Here is a 17,917-nt window from a genome sequence, read left to right as displayed (position 1 = left end):
ACGTGACCAACTTCATAGCATTTTACTGTCGAGAATGTCTCTGATGGGATATAGGTATAAGTGTCCCTTAGACCTGAGATCACCTCAGTGACTTGCAAGCAACTCACTGTGCTTTGGTACTGGACTAACTAAATTTTTAATTTAGTGATAGAAGACTTTTGGACACAGTCAAATACTTGCGAAGTCAGTGTGATCAAGATGGGATTGACCACTCCAAGAGTTGGAGAAGAATGAGTTGTTGTATTTCAATTTAGCAAAACCTTGGCCAGCATAATCCATCAGATGGATTTGATATTTTGAAATACAATGTGGACAACCTGATCAGAGTTGACAGTTGAACTCTGAGGTGTCCTATGAGCATTTTGGTCAAGGGGATGAATTATATTGAAACTATATCCGCATGGGTTCTAAGGATGTTGTTCTACACATTCAACCTATCCGATCGTTGGGTACCATTGCTAGATGGTACTTCGATTGATATAAAAATTTATTCCTGTGCTACTGACTTAGATTTAGACCAATGAGGTCACACACATTAGAGTTCACGATCCGATCAGATGGTTGATCAACGATTAAGAATCGTTCTAGGGTTAAATGATCAATACGATTGACATTTAACCTAGTGCAAGTATTGCAGGAGGATCGATTAGCAATTCAATTGCTAATTAGTTTAATTTGATTAAGCTAATGGATGAAATTAAGTTTAATTGAATATAATTTAATTAAATTTAGTTTGGACTTGATTGGATCAAGTCCAATTGGTTTATCGGATAAGCCAAGTGCAAGGAAAAACTAGTCTTAGTTCAATTAGGACTTGGATCAACCTAATTTTTAATTCGATTAAAAAATTAAATCAGATTTAAATCTAATTTAATCTAATTAAATTAAGTTTTTAATTGGATTAAGATCTATTTTAATTAGGTTGATTTGGTTTTGGTTTGATTTGATCTGAGAAACCAAATTTGAACAAGTCATAGATTGAATCCTACTAAGACTAGGATTCCACCTTGCACCACCTTAGCCCCCCACACCCACTCTCTCTTATTTTGTGTGACAAAACCTTCTCTCCCTGGCCTTCACGTATGCCCAAAGCTTTTCACTCTTTCTCTCTTACATGGAATGTGGTTGTGAACCAAGTCAAAGTAGGAATTAGTTTGGATTTCAAATTTTATGAGATAGAATTTTAGGAAACCAAAACTCTTTCCTTATGGCACTGATTTTATCCAAATTTTTTTTTGAGATTTTTGTGAATTTTATGGCACATATTGTGCATCTTTGCTGGTAGTCCATGGCAAAAAAAGAAGGAGGGGGTGCCCAAGAGTTGGGCACTCCTTGTCTTGCCCTATTTGGATTTTCCTTAACTAGGTATTTGACCTAGACAAGGATTCTTCATATTTCTTTATTTAAGATGAATTTATTCTTGAAATTTTTATGGATTACAAAGCATTGAGATATATTTGGGGTGTGTGAAAATCAAGGAGAAAGTGTATTGGAGTGTGGAGATATAATAGACACAAAACTAAGTATCTGGGTTAGAACAAAGAGAAGAAGAAGAGGGTCTTCTTCTAGGGTTGCTGAGTTCACCTCTTCCTTTCCTCCATCTGTGAGTTTTCTGAGAGTATCTCACATCTAAAACTCCTTCTCCTACTTCTCATCTTTAGAAGAGTCTAACTCAAGAAGAAGGAGGTATCTGATCGACCATCGAAGAAGGATCAGCACAGTACTAGCATACTATGCTGATTTCCTGGACCAGGACTTCTGATCGTGATTCATGGGCTCGTGTGAATGACTCCTAGAGGCCGAATGCGTGTGTGCTTGCAACATCATCCTCAAGTCTGGATCAGCAAAGTTAGAATGTCTAACTTGTAAGGTAATAGATCTGATCTATTATATTTTACATATATTAGATGTAGTATAGAAACATGTTGATATGATCAACATGTAGTTCTTGCTCTTTATATTTTAATTTTTGATTTAATGATATGTAATAATCATGTAATAGGATCTTAGATCTAAGAATTCTCTAATTTTATAAGATAAATTTTAATTTATTTTAATCTTCTACTCCCTGATCTTGAAAAAATTTCAAGATCTAATCCTGAAACCCTAGATCTGGTTTCATCAACTGGTATCAGAGCCTAGGTTGTTTATTACATGATTATTTATACATGCTTAGATTATTTTTTAAATTAGATCTAATTTATAATCTAATAATTAAATCTAAAATTAAAATTTTTAGATCAATCACGAACTGTAGGTTGTCCTGCTGTAAGATTTACCCCTTACAGTGCAAAAGTTGTCTTAGTTCGTGTAGATCTATCTTTAATCATAAATTTATTAGCTGTGATCTAGATTAAATTTATGATTTATTAGATTTAAAAGGTGTTTAAATCTAAAATAAAATCTCTTTGTTAATAATTTTTGTGCAAAGAACTATCATATATTTGTCTGAAAAATTTGTGCAGTTTAAAGTTAAAATTATTTCAATTACATGAACCTGTTTAAATTAGATCTAAAGTAGTTTCATACTTATTTCACTGCATTTTGATTATGAATCAAACATACAACTTGGTTGGTAGAACTATGTTGTAAAAATATTTTACAAATATAAAAATTATTTTCAAAAAGTCGAACCCCAACCCTCAGCCCAAAACTTAATTGAGAATTAAGAAGTTGTTTGATTAGGTTCTAAGATTGTGAATTGAAGAACCTAAGACACAAACCATAACACATGGGTTAATGGGTTAGTAGGAATTAGGTCCATTAATTGGATTAGACCTAAGGTTAGATTAAAGATGGACTTAATTAGAGAATCGACTAAATCTAATCAATTGTTGTCTTAGATTAGGTCAAGGATTCTTTAGATCAATTACGATAGTTGTAGTTGGTCAAGTCTATGTCTTTAACTAGAACAAAATGGACTTGATTCTTGGCTAAGTGGTCTAGCATGAACTGTTAGGTTGATCTAATCAAAACTAATTAAACCATTTGTTGTCTAAGATAAACCAGATCGGTGATTTTTAATAGGCAGCCCGCTTACTTGACCATTTGTGATGGTATCTAAGGCAAGCTTTGGCAGACCCTCCCACTGATCGAACTTACCTAGCCTCTTGGTGAAATTGTATTTTGATCGGATCACTTGACTATTCGAGCTGACCCATGTCAGCTAGATAAATCAGTGTGACTGATTTAGGTGCTCCTAGACCAGCCCTTTTAATGGTCTCCTTTAAGCTGACTTGGTGAAGCCAGTGGGAGGATCATGATAAGCTGGTTCATCTGACCTCCTCCTCTAAATCAATTAAATCTTCTAAAATTATTAGGTCTTTAAAATAAAATAGTTATGATGATAACTAGATCATAGCCTCCTATTAAGTGGATGATAATGGGTCCATCAGTTGGATAATCATTGGAGATCCAAAGGTCTGGTGCTTATCGGCTAATGGAATTATCATTCATAATATGATTTCTTGACTGTATCTTTCTAAATCATGGTTAGGTTAGCCAACCAAAGTTGGGCCTAATCATTCATTAGCTAGATAGGCCAAGAATGGTCATGTTAATGGTTGGACCTAACCAGACTTTTTCAGTGGAAGCCAAAGCCTACTGATTAGGGACTGGGGCAAAATTAAAATTACTATAAATTATTTAGAGAAATAATTGGTTATGAACCTACCTTTAGATGTACATGGGTTGGCCAACCAAAGTTGGGCTTGTGTGCAGTCTCAGTGGATTCTAATACCGACTAAAAAATTAGGGTAATTTCTCGAATTGGAGGTAGAGGCTACCAATTCGAATAAATAGTGGAAGAAACTTTTTGATTAAAGTTTAAATCTTTAGATTTAATGAATCAATTACTAATTAGGTTATAATTTTTTTTTGTGCAGATATGGCCACTTCCCTATCGCTTCAATCATTGTTGGACAATGATAAGTTGGTGGGACCTAACTTCGGTAGCTGGCACCAAAAGTTAAAGATAGTCCTGGAGCATGAACGGATCCTATATGTGATAACAGATCCTGCACCTGAGGAGCTAGCTGTCAATGCATATGGAACAGTCAGAGACACTTATCAGAAGTGGCTCAGTGATCAGACCACGGTGTGCTGCATCATGCTGGCTGTCATGAGCAATGAGTTCAGTCACAGATTTGAGACGGCTTAGCCAAAGGACATGCTTCAAGTGTTGGAGGATGCCTTTGGCACACCCGATGATGTGGAGTGGCATAAGACTAGTTGTGCCATCTTCACGTCAAAATACGGGATGGTGCCTCTGTCACTGATCATGTATTGTACATGATCGAGCTGATGGAGCGTTTGAGCAAGCTTGGCTTTTTCTTGCATGAGCAGCTTGGAAAAGATGTAATACTGAACTCGCTACCCAAGTCTTATCTCTCATTCTTCACTCATTATAGAATGACAAAGCCTGAAGTAAACTACCATGGATTACTGGGGTTGTTTCAGAACTTTGAGAAGGATCACCAACTCCATAAGGAGTCGGTGAACTTAGTGGGAGGTTCGTCTTTTGGTTCTCGACTCTTTGAGAAAAAGAAGAAGAACAAGAAGAAGAAAGTGAAGAAGGTGCAAGTTCAGGTTGAGACATTAGTGCAGGGTCAGACCAGAAAGATCAAGCCCAATAAGAGTCAAGCTGAATGCTTCTTTTGCAAGATGCTGGGGCACTGGAAGAAGAACTGTTCTCAGTACATTGCCCCCTAGACCCGAATAGGCAGAGAAAGAAGCAAGCTGTTGCTGGCAAGGTATTTATATGATAACTCCTTGCAATTTCTCTATTTGTGATATAACTGACTGGATATTGGATACCGGTAGCCCTTACCATATTTGCAATTCATTGTAGGGCTTACAGGTCAATAGGAGATTCGAGCAAGATGAGAGGTTCCTGAATGTTGGAGATGGAAGATCAGTTTCAATTCTAGTATTAGAAATCTTGAAACTTGTATTTGAGTCCCATACCGTTGTTCTTAATGATTATCATTTCTATCCTAATTTTTTTTAAAATATTATTTCTGTAGGCCTTCTGGCCAAAAATGATTATAAAATTTCAATAAAGAAACAAGTTTGTAATATCATTATGAATGGTGTTACTATTTTTTATGGATATTTAAATAATGGTGTGTATATATTATCACAACCTATTAACGTAGTCTATTCTACTGGCAAGCATCCTAGATTAGATAGTGTATCAGATATCTACTTATGGCACTGTAGGCTTGGTCATATAAACAAGAATAGGATAAACAGGTTGACTCAAGAGGGAATCCTCGAAGTCAGTGATTGTGAATCACTTCCAACCTGTAAGTCCTGTCTTCTTGGTAAAATGACCAAGTCATCTTTTACTAGAAAAGATGAGAGAGCTACTGAGCTCTTGGGCCTAGTACATATTGACGTATACGGGCCCATGAGCAAAGTGCTAGAGGTGGATATTTCTACTTCATCACTTTCACAGATGATCTATCTAGATATGGATATGTCTATCTGATGAAATATAAGTCGGATTCATTTGAAATGTTCAAATAATTTTGAAGTGAAATAGAAAAATAAACTGGGAAGAGTATTAAAACTCTTCGTCTGACCGAGGAGGGGAATATCTTTCTAGTGAGTTTCTCACATATCTAGGAGAGAATGAAATTCTCTCCCAATGGACTCCTCCAGGAATACCACAGCATAATGGTGTGTCTGAAAGGAGAAATTGGACTCTGTTAGACATGGTCCGATCCATGATGGATTTTGCCAGCTTGTCGATATCCTTCTGGGGATATGTACTCGAATCAACCTATTATCTATTAAATAGGGTTCCAAGTAAGTCTGTAATTAAGACTCCATATGAGATATGGATAGGACGTAAGCCAGCACTTTCACATCTTAGGGTCTGGGGGTGCCCGGCCTTTGTCAAATGGTTAGTTACAGATAAACTTGGACCTAGGTCTGACAAATGCACATTCATAGGATACCCTAAAGAGACCAAAGGATATTTTTTTCTACCATGCTGATGAACAAAAGGTGTTCGTCAGCCTTAAGGCAACCTTTTTAGAAAAGGAGTTCCTTGGTGAAGGAATCGTTGCCTCTAAGGTTGAACTTGATGAAGTTCAACAGGTAGAAGGACCGACACCAATAGCTGAACCTGAGTCAGATTTGATTAGATCAGATCCGAAGCCTAATGTACCTACACCATTAAGACGATTCGGTATAGTATCACGCCAGCCAGACAGATACTACAGTTTCTTGGTCTGGGATGGTGATCTCATCGAACTCAATGAGAACGATGAGGATCCGATCAGCTATATGGATGCAATGCAGAGACTTGATTCTGAGAAATGGCTTGAAACCATGAAATCTAAAATGAAGTTCATGAAAGTCAATGATGTATGGACATTGGTTGACCCACCTTAAGGGGTTAAACCCATTGGGTGTAAATGAGTCTTCAAAAGGAAGAGGGGTGCAGACGGAAAGGTGGAGATCTATAAAGTCCGTCTGGTTGCCAAGGGATATCATCAACATTATGGTATTGACTATAACGAGATGTTCTCCCCTGTGGCAATGCTCAAATCCATTCGGATAATGCTTGCAATAGCTGTCCATCTAGATTATGAGATCTGGCAGATGGATGTAAAGACAGCTTTCTTGAATGGAGAGCTGACCGAAGAGGTGTATATGATACAACCTGAGGGGTTTACATCCACAGATGAGTCCAAGGTGTGCAAGCTTCAGAGATCCATTTATGGATTGAAGCAAGCTTCTCGAAGTTGGAACATGCATTTTGATAAGGTGATCAAAACGTATGGCTTCATTAAAAGTGGAGAAGAGCCCTGCATCTATAAATGGACAAATGGTCTAGTTGTGGTATTTCTTGTCTTATACATTGATGACATTCTCTTAATCGGGAATGACATTCCCGCACTACAGAGAATAAAAATTTGGTTGTCATCGCAGTTCTCCATGAAGGACTTGGGTGAAGCATCCTACATCCTAGGGATGAAGATCTATAGAGATAGATCTAAAAGGATGCTTGGGTTATCCCAGTTCCGTACATAGACACTGTGCTGAAGAGGTTCAGCATAGAGAATTCTAAGAAGGGCTATTTATCGATAGGCCATAGAATTTCTCTCTCTAAGAAGGATTGTCCGACAACTCTTGAAGAGAGAGAGTGTATGAGTAGAGTCCATATGCTTCGACCATGGGATCTATCATGTATGCCATGACATATACAAGGCCAGATGTGGCATACTCACTAGGAGTAATGAGTAGATACCAATCTGATCCTAGAAAAAATCACTAAAAAATGGTTAAAGCTATCCTTAAGTATTTGAGAAATACTAAGGACCAATGGTTGGTTTATGGCAAATCAGATCTGAAACTTATGGGGTTCACAGAATCCAGCTTTTAATCTGACTATGATGACAGCAGAAGCGTGTCGGGTTATATCTTTACTCTGAATGATGGAGCCATCTGCTGGAAGAGTTTCAAGCAGCATACTGTGGCTGATTTTATTTATGAGATGAAGTACATCACAGTATTGGATGCCGCAAAGAAAGTGTGTGGCTGAGAAAATTTATCACCGAGCTCGGAGTAGCACCCTCCCTCGATGGTTCGATCCTGCTCTACTACGACAGCACTGGTGCCATTGCTCAGATGAAGGAACCCAAAGCACCCCAGCAGATGAAGCATATTTTGCATCGCTTCTACTTGGTCCGAGAGATCGTGGATCGAGGTGATATCAACCTTCAGAAGATTAATGGAAAGGAGAACCTGGCCGACCCTTTCACTAAAGCCCTGGCGATAAAAGAGTTCGACAACCACAAGTCAAAGATGGATATTAGATACTATGTGGAGTGGCTTTAAGATAAGTGGGAGTTGTTGGAAAATATGTCCCAAAAGCCAATTGTCAACTTGTTGACGGTTGAGCAATCTTGTATTGTAATTGATTTGTTAACAAATAAAATATATTTTTGATATTTTCATCATAAATTTTTATCTTCTAATGAACTCCATTGTTGTGATAAAATCTTTAGGACTATTTAGGTTCAATAAAGAGAGGATTTATCGATTAGTCCTTAAAACAGTTCATGACCAAATGATAGGCTGTTAATAAGGATGACAGCTTCTATCAAGCATAGGTCGCTGTAGGACATATGGATTGGTTGTCCTCTTAACCAAGAAGTATGGAGACACTGGTATTTCATACAGGTGAGATGTAAGGTAACATCATCATTGAACATGATCAACTCCAGAGCATTCTGCTATCGAGAATGTCTCTGATGGGATATAGGTATAAGTGTCCCTTAGACCTGAGATCGCCTCAGTGACTTGCAAGCAACTCATTGTGCTTTGGTACTGGACTAACTGAATTTCTAATTCAGTGATGGAAGACTTTTGGGCACAGTCAAGTACTTACGAAGTTGGAGTGTGATCAAGATGGGATTGACCACTCTAAGAGTTGGAGAAGAATGAGTCGCTGTATTTCAATTTAGCAAAATCTTAGCCAGGGTAATCCATCAGATGGATTTGATATTTTGAAATACAATGTGAACAACCTGATTAGAGTTGACAGTTGACCTCTGAGCTGTCCTATGAGCATTTTGATCAAGGAGATAAATTATATGGAAACTATATCTGCATGGGTTCTAAGGATGTTGTTCTACAGGATGTTGTTCTACACATTCGACCTATCCGACCGTCGAATACTATTGCTAGATGGTCACTTTGATTGGTACAAAAATTTATTCTTATGCTACTAGCTTAGGTTCAGACCTATGAGGTCACACATATTAGAGTTCATGATCCGATCGGATGGTTGATCAACGATTAAGAATCATTCTAGGATTAAATGATCAAAACGATTGACATTTAACCTAGTGCAAGTGTTGCAGGAGGATCGATTAGCAATTCAATTGGTAACTGGCTTAATTTGATTAAGCCAATGGGCTAAGATTAAGTCTAATTGAATATGATTTAATTATTTTGATTTGGGCTTAATTGGATCAAGTCCAATTGGTTTATTGGATAAGCCAAGTGCAAGGAAAAACTAGTCCTAGTTCAATTAGGACTTGGATCAACCTAATTTTTAATTCGATTAAAAAATTAAATCAGATTTAAATATAATTTAATCTGATTAAATTAGGTTCTTAATTAGATTAAGATCTATTTTAATTGGCTTGATTTAGTTTTGATTTGATTTGGTTTGAGAAACCAAATTTGAACAAGTCATAGATTGAATCCTAGTAAGACTAGGATTCCACCTTGCGCCTCCTTAGCCCCCCACGCCCACTCTCTCTTACTTTGTGTGATAAAACCTTCTCTCCCAGGCCTTCATGCATGCCCAAAGCTTTTCACTCTTTTTCTCTTACATGGAATGTGGTTGTGGACCAAGTCAAAGTAGGAATTAGTTTGGATTTCAAATTCTATGAGATAGAATTTTAGGAAACCAAAACTCTTTCCTTATGGCACTGATTTTATCTAGATTTTTTTTGAGATTTTTGTGAGTTTTATGGCACATATTGTGCACCCTTTTCTGATGGTCCATGGTAGAAAAAGAAGGAGGGGGCACCTAAGAGTTGGGCACCCCTTGTCTTACCCTGTTTGGATTTTTCTTAACTAGGTATTTGACTTAGACAAGGATTCTTCATATCTCTTTATTTAAGATGAATTTTTCTTAAGATTTTTATGGATTATAAAGCATTGAGAGACCTTTGAGGTGTATGAAAATTATGGAGAAAGAGTGTTGGGGCATGGAGATATGATAGACACAAAACTAAGTGTCTGGGTTAGAGCAAAGAGAAGAAGAAGAGGATCTTCTTCTAGGGTTGCTGAGTTCACCTCTTTTCTTCCTCCATCTATGAGTTTTTTAAGAGTGTCTCACATTTAAAACTCCTCTACTTCTCATCTTTGGAAGAGTTCAAATCAAGAAGAAGGAGGTATCTGATCGACCATCGAAGAAGGATCAACACAGTACTAGCATACTGTGCTGATTTCCTGGATCAGAACTTCTGATCGTGATTCGTGAGCTCATGTGGATGACTCCTAGAGGCCGAATGCATGTGCGGCTCGTAACATCATCCTCAAGTTCGGATCAGCAATGTTAGAACGTCTAACTTGTAGGGTAATAGATCTGATCTATTATATTTTATATACATTAGATGTAGTATAGAAACATATTGATATGATTAACATGTAGTTCTTGCTCTTTATATTTTAATTTTTAATTTAATAACATGTAATAATCATATAATAGGATCTTAGATCTAGGGATTATCTGATTTTATAAGATAAAATTTGATTTATTTTAGTCTTTCGCTACCTAATCTTGAAAAAATTTCAAGATCTAACCCTGAAATCCTAGATCTGATTCCTTCAAAGAGAATATCTTATGGAAGCCTTACTTGCAATCAAAGATAGTTCTCTAGATGGGAGTTATGTAAGTGATCCTTAGATCTGAGACCACTATGAAATCTTATGCACATGAACTCATATTTTGGTTCATACTCAGGCATGGTATTTAGATATGTACAGGATATTCTGAATATGGTGGAGTGTGTATGGAGGTTGTGAGTAGGTCAATATGGAATCGATCACTCCTAGTAAGAGAAAATCACATCCTGTATATTCTGAATCCTAGATGACTCAGAAAAAATCTTTTGGCCAAAAGCAGAAAGAAGATTAGAAAGAGTTTCTAATGCTTCTACATCGAAGTCATCATTGATTAATTGAGAATCGATATAAATATATGTTTGACATGATTCTATACTCATGAACATATTCATGGTGCAGGGATGATCGAAGGATTGAATTGCACGGTAACTTACCACTGAATGGTATATTTGATATTTTTATCAAATTTTATATCCTTTGGATAGTCATGATATGTTTCTATATGTTAATCTTGACTTATAGGTTTGATCGAATTAAAGAGTTTAATTCGATTGTCAATTAGAAAGGATTCTAATTGTTGAGCTCGGGTTAGCTCGATTGGACCTAAATCGGTTAGATTGAAGTCTAATCAAATTTGATCAACTTATACCTGAACCTACTACTGACTAGATGTAAAATTCAATGGGTCACACACATATAGAAATTGGCCAAAGATCCTTTTGAAAAAGATTGATTGAAATTTTAGATTCAATCAGCGTTCTGGTAAGCATGCTAGCACATGTGAAAATCCTAGCTCCCTTGGAGATCAATTTGGTCTCATCCCTTGCTAATTAGCTAGCTCAATTTAGTGAGCATTTGGGTCAAGTTATGCCACCTAGAAGTATCCTAAATTGGGGCATCAAATCCTAAATTAACATAAAAAATGAAGAGTCCAAGTTGTGAAGGACTCTTGGCGCAAAAGAGTTGGCATGGGTAGAAGAAAAAATTCTTCTAGCATGGGATTAAGATACATGTGGTAGCCCACATCACCCTCCATCCTCTGGTGCACATCTCAAAGTATAAGATGGATTTTTTCTAAAAATTTTGGGGTGGAGAAAAATTGAAAAAGAGAAGGATGTCTCGCACGTGCGCGCTGAAGCATCACGTCTGCTCTTGGTTCTGAGAATCCTTCTCCTGATCAAATACTTTCAAATTAGAATGATTTTTTTGATAAATATTTTACATTTGATAATCTATTTTTTGTGATTTTTTTGAAATTTTTTCAAACTTATCAGATGGCCAAATGGATGCTAAAAACTTCCTCGCATGCACATGCACGTGGTGATCAGAACTCGTGTGAAGAGATGTGAGAATAGCATCCTTCTATGAGAATTTTATCACCATATTAAGTTTTTTAGAATCAAAAATGAGTCTCCTATTCATGTGGATTTTTGTAGATTTTTCTAATTTAAGAAGAGATGCAAAATCATCCCTTCTCTGATCACGCACGTAGGTGCAGGTGCAGATCAGCATATCAGTGATAAGAGTCCTTCTGCTTGAAGGAACTCAGTCCCTCTTGGATGAGACATGTCCCTCTCTTTTTGGTGCCCCTCTGATGGCTATAAAAGGATTTGGGTGTAAAGTGTTCGAGGTATTCAGAAAAAGTTTCTAATTTCTCTCCGAAGCTCTTCCTTCTTTCTTACAATCTATCTTAATTTTAGGACAAGGATTTGGGATTTAAGACAAAACTTTATCTAGTCCTAACAAAGATTGTGAGGGTCTTAAAGAAGGAGAATCAAAAGTTCAGAGGAAGGTCTAAGAGGGTTGAGTTAGGTTCTTGAAGAAACCTGATCGATACAGGGCTAGTCAAGTTCTAGGAGCTAGAACTCTTGAAGCAAGGTGAAGAAGGAGCACTGTCTTTGATTCAATTTTCGTTTGGATCATCGTTCGAGGGTGGATACTTGGATGCCTTATGAAAATTGAGATTAGCGCTATAGATATTCTTCTTATCCAAGTTTAATTTATTATACTTTGATTATTATAGTCAAGGATTTCTAGGCATTAGGGTTTTTGGTGCATCGGATGTTTCAAATGAAAATTTTAAACACCTAACCCTTTCACTGCACCATCGAAACCCAGCATGCATGATGGTGCATTGCATTATAAGGATAGTTATGAATGATGAACTTAGTCATAAGTTTGTGGATGCATAGCCAAAGGATATGATTCAAATATTGAATGAGTCCTTCGGTACCCCTGAGGATGCGGAGGGACATAAAACCTCCAATGCTGTATTCAATGCCCATATACAAGAAGGAGTGTCAATCATCGATCGTGTATTGTATATGATCGAGCAAATTGAAAGTTTAAGCAAACTTCTTTCCATTACATGAATAATTGGGCAAAGATGCTATCCTGAACTCGCTATCAAAATCTTACCTACCCTTCTTGAGTTATTATAGAATGACCAAGCCTACAGTGAACTACCATGATTTGTTAGGATTGCTGCAGATGTTCGAGAAGAACCATCAGCTCCAGAAGGAGCCAGAGCATGTAGTGGGAGGTTCATCTGTAGGTCGTCGGTCCTCTAAGAGAGGAAAAAAGAAAAAGGTGCAGAAGAATTGTGCTGTCGATCCAAAGCTAAAGCAGAGCAAAAAGTCAAAAGTTGATAAGAACCAGGTAGAATACTTTTTTTACAAGAAGTTGGATCATTGAAAAAAGAATTATCCTACATATATAGCTTCCCTTGACCCAAACAGGCCAAAGAATAAGAGAAATAAGTAATCAGTTTCTTCATAAGATAGTTATATGATAACTCCTTGTAATTTCTCTGTTTGTGATATTACTATCTGGATATTGGATATTGAAAGTCTGATTAATATTTACAATTTGTTGTAGGAACTGTAGGTCAGTAGGAAGTTTAGAGAAGGCGAGCGGTTCCTGAATGTTGGAGTTGAAAGCCTTATTCTAGTTCTAGCTTTAAGAACTATGCAGCTTGTTTTTAAGTCTAGTAGTGTCATGTTAGATGAGTATTATTATTATCCTTCTTTTCTGATGAATGTCATCTCTGTAGGCCTTTTGGCCAAACTTGATTTTAAGTTTTTAATAAAGGATGATTTTTGTGATATCATTGTGAATGATACTACAATTATGCAAGGATAGTTAAAACATGGCATATACTTGTTATCAAAATCTGTTAGTATAATGTATACATCAAATAAATATCCAAAGTTAGATAATGTTAGTGATACTTATCTTTCTCATTATTGGCTGGGTCATGTGAACAAGAACAGGATAGACAAGTTAATCAAGAAGGGTGTCCTTGAAATTAATGATTGTGAATTATTATCGATCTGTAAATCCTATCTGCTTGGTAAGATGATCAAATCACCTTTTAAGAAAAAAAGTGAACGAACCAGTGATGTTCTAGGACTAATACATAGTGATGTATGTGGACCTATAAATATAGGCATCAGAAGAGGATACTATTACTTCATTATATTTACAGACAACCTATCGAGGTATGGGTATATCTACTTTATGAAGCATAAATCTGAATCATTTAAAATGTTTAAACAATTTCATAGTAAAGTAGAAAAATAAACTGGAAAGTCTCTTCGATCATATTGAAGAGGTGAATACCTCACCAATGATTTTTTAACATATCTAGAGAAGAATAGAATTCTCTCTCAATAGACTCCTCCTTGAACACCACAATATAATGAAATGAACCCAGTTAGATATGGTTCGATCTATGATGAGCTTTGCAGATCTACCAACCTCTTTTTGGGGATACACTTTTGAAACTGCCTGCTATATACTTAACAAGATTTCGAGCAAGTCTGTCAATAAAACTCTATATGAGATATGGACAGGACGTAGGCCGGTGCTCTCACACCTTAAGATTTGGGGGTGTCCAGCTTACGTCAAGCATTTAATGATAGATAGGCCTAGATCAAAGTCTAATAAATACTTGTTCGTAGGGTACCTAAAGAAAACTAAAGGGTACCTCACTGAAGAACAAAAGGTGTTTATCAGCAATAGGGCAATCTTTTAGAAAAAGAGTTCCTTGGAGAAGAAGCTAATGCTATCAAAATTGAACTTGGTGAAGTTCATGAGGTAGAAGAACCGGCACGTACAGAATCAAATTTGATTGGAGAATTAAATCTAAGCCTATAGAGGTACCATTATTGAGATCCGATAGAGTACCACATCAACTGAACAGATACTATGATTTCTTGGTCTGGGATGGTGATCCTATCAAATTAGATGAGAACGATGAGGATCCAATCACCTATATGGACGCCATGCAAATGCTTGACGCCTAAAAGTGGCTTGAGACCATGAAATTCGAGATGGAGTCTATGGAGATCAATTGTGTATGGACACTAGTTGATCTATCCAAAGGAATAAAATCCATAGGGTGTAAGTGAATTTTTTTTAAAAAACAAGAGCAGATGGGAAGGTGGAGACTTATAAAGTCTGTCTAGTTATTAAGGGTTACCATCAATGTTATGGTATTGACTATGATGAGATATTCTCATCTGTGGCAATGCTCTAGTCTATCCAAATTATGCTCGCAATAGCTGTACACTTAGATTATGAGATCTAGCAAATGGATGTCAAAATCATTTTCCTAAATGGGGAGCTAGAAGAAGAGATGTATATGATACAACCTAAAGGATTCATATCTACAAATGAATCTAAGGTGTGCAAACTAAATAGGTCCATCTATGGACTGAAGTAGGCATCTAGGAGTTCGAACATGTATTTTGATAAGGTATTCAAAACATATGGCTTCGTTAGGAACAGAGAAGAGCCTTGTGTCTATAAATAGGCTAACGATTCTATAGTCATCTTTTCTGCACTGTATGTAGATGACATACTGCTAATAGGAAATGACATTTCAACTTTGCAAAGTGTAAAGCTATGGCTATCATCACAGTTCTCTATGAAGAATTTAGGAGAAGCATCCTACATCCTAGAGATGAAGATCTATAGAGATAGATCTAGAAGGTTACTTGGATTGTCTCAATCCACGTACATCGATACCATGTTGAAATGGTTCAACATAAAAATTTTAAAAAAAAACTATCTTTCGACTGACCATGGAATTACTCTCTCCAAGAATGATTGTCCGACAACCCCTTAAGAGAGAGAGCATATGAGTAGGATCCCATATGCTTCGGTAGTAGGAACTATCACATACGTCATGACGTGTATGAGACCAGATGTGGCTTATTCACTAGGGGTAGTGAGTAGGTATCGGTCTGAACCAGATAAAAACCATTGAAAGATTGTAAAGACAATCCTTAAGTATTTATGAAATACTAAATACCAATGGCTTATCTGTGGAGACACTGACTTGAAACTTATGGGATACACTGATTTCAATTTTCAGTCAGATAGTGATGATAGCAGAAGTGTGTCAGGCTATGTATTTACCTTAAATGAAGGAGTAATATGTTGGAAGAGTTTCAAACAATATACTGTGGTCGATTCTGTATGCGAAATAGAATATATTGCCACATCCAATACTGCAAAAGAGATGGTGTGGTGGCAAAAATTTATCACTGAGCTTCGAGTGACACCCTTTGCTGATGGCCCTATTTTGCTGTACTACGACAGCACTGAAGCTATAGTTCAAATGAAAGAACCAAAGTCATATCAGTGTACCAAGCACATTTTGCATCACTATCACCTTGTACATGAGATCGTAGATCGAGGTGACATCGAAGGAAAGGAGAACTTGGCCGACCCCTTCACTAAAGCTCTTGGATCAAAGAGTTCGATGATCATAAGTGGAAGATGGGTATAAGACACTATCCTGATTGGCTTTAGTTCTAGTGAAAGTTGTTAGAAAATGTGTCCTAAAGCTAATCCTTTGGACGATTGTGCTCTTTTTGTAATATGTATATGAATTATTTATTAATGAATAAAAGTTATTTTGGTATTTTTCATCATAAAGTTATATTTTTTTTGTTAGAACTCTTATGTTGTTATGAAGTCCTTAGAACTGTAAAGTAATTGATAAAGGAGGATTTATTGTATAGTTTTTAAATATATTCGCGACCAAATGATACGTCATTAAAGGATGATGACGTTTATCGAGTGAAGGTCATTGTGTGCCATATAGATTGGTTATCCTCTTAACCAAAGAGTATGGAGACACTGGTATGGTATACAGGTGAGATATAGGAGTACATCGTTACTGAACAAGTGACTCACCTGCTACTGGACTATCTACATTTCTAATGCAGTAATGGAAGGCTACTGGATATAGCAAGTACTTATAAAGTTTGTGTGTGGATCTAGATGGAATTGACCTCTCTGGATTATTGAAGCCAATACATCACTGTATTTCAATTTAGTAAAACTTTGGCTAGGATAATCTATAAGATGGATTTGAATGGTTGAAATATAATGTGGATTACTCTTTAAGGGTTGACAGTTTAACCCTAGATCGTTCTAGAGCATTCAAGATTAAAGGGATGAATTATGAGGTAACCATATGTATAAGTTTTTTAATATTATCTTGCAAATATTCGATCTATCTGGATGTTGAAAATCATTGCTAGATGGTAACTTCGATTAGTATAGAAAATAATTCCTGTGCTACTGGCTTAGTGTTTGAACTTATGGAGTCACGCACAAAGTCAAGCGATGTAGGAAAGAATTGACCTAAATCTATATATTCAATTTGAAAGCACATGACTTGATTGAATAAATAGATTGACTTGATTGAGAATTAAGTTATGGATCATACGGGATTAAATAGTTGACTATGTCTAGTTAGCACTAGACATGAGATTCAGGTTGAATTCCAAGGATGAACAAGATTTGATCTATGATCTAAGGAGTTTGTGAGAGATTGAATTGAAGTGCTAATTAATTTTAGATTAGATCTATTTTAATTAGACTTAATTAGGTTGAAAAGCCAAGTTAGACTTGGTCCTAAATATTAAATAGTTTAGGATTAACAGTCTATTTGAAATTAGTTTGAATCAGGATTGAATTGGATTCAAATTGACCCATATTTAGATTGAATCCTTAGAATCCAATTTTGCTGAGATTCTCTCTCCTCATGACCAACCAAAGGAGGGTGGGTGAAAGGAATATAACCTACAAGCCAATCAAAACTTGTATTTTGATAGATGTTTCTTGTAATCTTTCAGACTCATGTATTGACTCTTTAAATAATAAAAGATATTTTTCATCATATGCTGCATCTTACTTTTGTAATGATTATGATGAACTCCATAAATCAGGGTAATAGATTTAGGGTTATGATGAGAACATACTTATGAGACCTAAAATTTTAAAAATCTTGATTTAGAATATTCCTAGTCATAGGAGCATTGAGAAGGGGATCAATGTTCCGGATAGACTAGCACTTTTTATGTATGCTCGATGGAGAGGGTGGCTAATCTCATATGCCACTTATGTGAGACACTAATACAAGAAAGTGGGTGCTCATTAGAGAATGAGTTCACTGAATTGATCTGACTTAAGAAACATCTTATGGAATTTACTTATCCATCAAAAGATGTTTTCTTATAGT

Source organism: Elaeis guineensis, chromosome 4, assembly GCF_000442705.2.
Source record: "Elaeis guineensis isolate ETL-2024a chromosome 4, EG11, whole genome shotgun sequence".
Taxonomy (NCBI): domain Eukaryota; kingdom Viridiplantae; phylum Streptophyta; class Magnoliopsida; order Arecales; family Arecaceae; genus Elaeis; species Elaeis guineensis.
This window is presented reverse-complemented; position numbering follows the sequence as displayed.